Below are 2,945 nucleotides of genomic sequence, written 5' to 3'. Positions count from 1 at the left end.
AAGGTTTCTTCGACATTCTGCATCAGTTCAGACATTTATCACTACTAATGAAGCTGGTGAAATAATATGAACTTGACATAAGATATTATTCTGAATAATATTAATAAGATTGATAGAGAGGCTTATGTGATAAATATTACTTATTATACAGAGAAGCATTGTTCATTCCGAAGTCTGATACTTTGACAGCCAGTGGCTTAAATAATGAATACTATCGGAGAAGGCTTTTATATTAGTTTGGTGGTTATTTTGCTGTTGTTGTTGCTTCTCTTTAATCAGATTTATTTCATTGGCTGTTTTTCTTAATAGTGCAAAGGTGGTTTTGTGTTTTTCATTGTATTTTACTCACAGCATCAGTAGCACTCCATAAGATACTGTCCATATCAAGCATATATACTAATGAATTACCTAAGATTGCAAAAGCAATCTTAATATATTATTTGTTTTTTGTGATTGCAAAACTAACACTACTGACTAAGCCAAACATAATCTATACAACTGCAGTACAATGACTTCATCCTCAGATTTCAAAATTATGATGACAATTGATAAAATCTTTCCCAGCTCCCAGCACATGATCTTACCAACTGCCTGAAACAATACAAGCAAATAACAGGCTCCTGTACGTCATACTTTCTCTTAGTGTTTGCTTCCAACACACACAAAGGAAACACCATACAAACAGCAACTTCATTAACCTCCTGCTTCGGTCAAAGGTAGGACCATAACATTCAGGACTGTAAACATGCACCTTATCAGCTTTGTCTAACAAAGCAGTCAAGTGTGTTTCCCCAGTTTTAACCAACAACCTGTATGAATTTGCAGGCACAGTGCTTAACTTTAGAGGGGTAATTTTGCTCCCCCCATGTAGAAGCTCTGCCTCCAGAATATAATGCCATGGTTGCACAACCATGACAAACGGGCAGTCTCCACTTCATGCTGTAGTCAAACAGTGAAAGTCTGATTGTAGCACAGGTCAACAATCAGTGAATTAAGGGGAATGTGACAAATTGTACAGTCAACCAAAGTAATTACATATGTATGTACAATTACTAGTCTACCCACACAGATGCAGACATGTGTAACGTCGACACACTTACATCGACAATGAAAGGTCGACACACTTCAGAACATGTTCCAGGGCTGATCTTCAGAACATGCTAAAGCAGAAGAGATTGTTTTTTTTTTATTTTATATTTTGCAGGGAGCACCCCTACACCCCATGATAATTATATATACTAACTCCAAAATTGTACAATCTACAGGAAAGGGCATATTCCCCTTCCCCAGAGACTGTTGATTTCACACATCTGTTGACCATCTGTGTTGTCTGCCAAAGTGTGTTGACAATACAGAGGTCAATTTACCTTAAACTCAAAATATGCCAAGGAACCTATGTAGATATATACATTTATATATGTATATAGATATAGGGTATAGATATAGATATAGTGAGAAGTAATACACCTGAAATACTATTTTTTATATAATAAAACAGTTTATTCCCTGTAACATAAAGTCTTGTGATCTTTACACAAAATAGCACCATACAATTAGAGTTCCAAAGTGTCTGGAAAATAGTCTCTTAATACTGTGGTAGTTCTTTTGGTGCTCTTAAAAGAACAAATTCCAGCCTTCTCACTCAAGTTTTCTTTCTCCTTGGACAAGCCTTTTCCACAGAGCTGCTGTTGCAGTTGTCATCATGTTCTCCTTAAGCAAGAGTGGATAGGTAAATGCTTTTCTTCTGTTCCTTCTCCCTTCTCTCTCTCTCTCTCTCTTGTTTGGACTTTTTTCAACCCTGCCTCATACCTCAGTCATTCATTCATTAACAACACCTGCTCAGTAATTAATACAGCTAGGTCTTATCTTTCTTAAAGGCACATAGCTTCCTTTGGAAGCTGATATACTAATGTTGGAACGATACAGAGATGAGTAGGATGCCCCCTGCACAAAGATGATACAGAAATCTGTGAAGCGTTACATATTTTTTCATGACCCTCTTCAAGAGAAATCTTGATGAGTGGATGGGAAATAGAAAATTCACCCCGGGATAACTCCAGTGGCTCTTTTAGACAGAGGCACTGGGAGCTAAGGTCGGGTGGCACGATGCCAGGGTAATCCTATGGCTAGGCTTGTAAAGGCCCCAAGGCTATTAGCCTAGTACACACCTATGAACATAGGCTGTTATACTGGAACACATTTCAGATAATCAATATGTCTAGCACTTGCAATGAATATTGCTATATATACACACTATTTACAAATCTGTATACAAGTTTCCATGCTTTTGAATCAGTTGTATGCCTCCCTCTTATGAGAACCACCACATTACAGGTGACCCTCCCCAGCTTGAAATCATTGGTTTCATACCATTTGGATTGGCTGTAACCCTGAGATACTCCATTTGGATTGTGGTGGATCAAGCCTGGCCAATCTGTTTCTCTCTGTTTAGATGTGTGTAGCCCTTTCTGCACTATTAAGGCTCCTACCTTCTTAAATTTACTGATTAGTTCTTCCCACAGATTCAATGGGCTCTTGCCCACTTTTGCAACTGTGTTCTGCTTCTTTTTGTCACCACTATGTTCCTAATTCCTTCCCTTATGTTTGAGGACTGAGGGAATGGGTTGTTATCCTCATTTATTGACCCTTCTAATATGTCTGCTTTAAGGCACTTCCATATTGTTAATTCTAAAGACTTTCTTTGAGTATCTGGTGTTCAGTGAAGTTTTGTCATAACCATTGCTCCTGAAATGGCATCAGCCTGGTGTTGACTCAGTTTTGTGCTGCCTTTTAGTTCTGCAAGTACTTCCCTGTTCTGTAAGAGAAACTGCCATGTTCCCTGTTTCTTGTTTCTGTGATTTAAATAGTGTGTACTCCACCTGAACTCTTAACTATAAAAGTCACCTCTCTCTCTATCAGGCTTAGACTCGGGTTCATATTACGTT

General features: G+C 38.1%; 1 non-coding gene across 1 annotated transcript; it reads left to right on the top strand.

The window, feature by feature from the left end:
- Positions 1-1,882: 1,882 nt before the first annotated feature.
- On the top strand, positions 1,883-1,989 carry LOC122807334. The gene has a single exon (XR_006365644.1). It is a non-coding gene; the product is annotated as a U6 spliceosomal RNA (small nuclear RNA).
- Positions 1,990-2,945: the final 956 nt, after the last annotated feature.

Source organism: Protopterus annectens, chromosome 7.part0 (genome assembly GCF_019279795.1).
Source record: "Protopterus annectens isolate FY-2018-M chromosome 7.part0, PAN1.0, whole genome shotgun sequence".
NCBI classification, from domain to species: domain Eukaryota; kingdom Metazoa; phylum Chordata; order Ceratodontiformes; family Protopteridae; genus Protopterus; species Protopterus annectens.
Note: the sequence above shows the minus strand (reverse complement) of the source record. Positions and strands in the feature narration are given on the sequence as shown.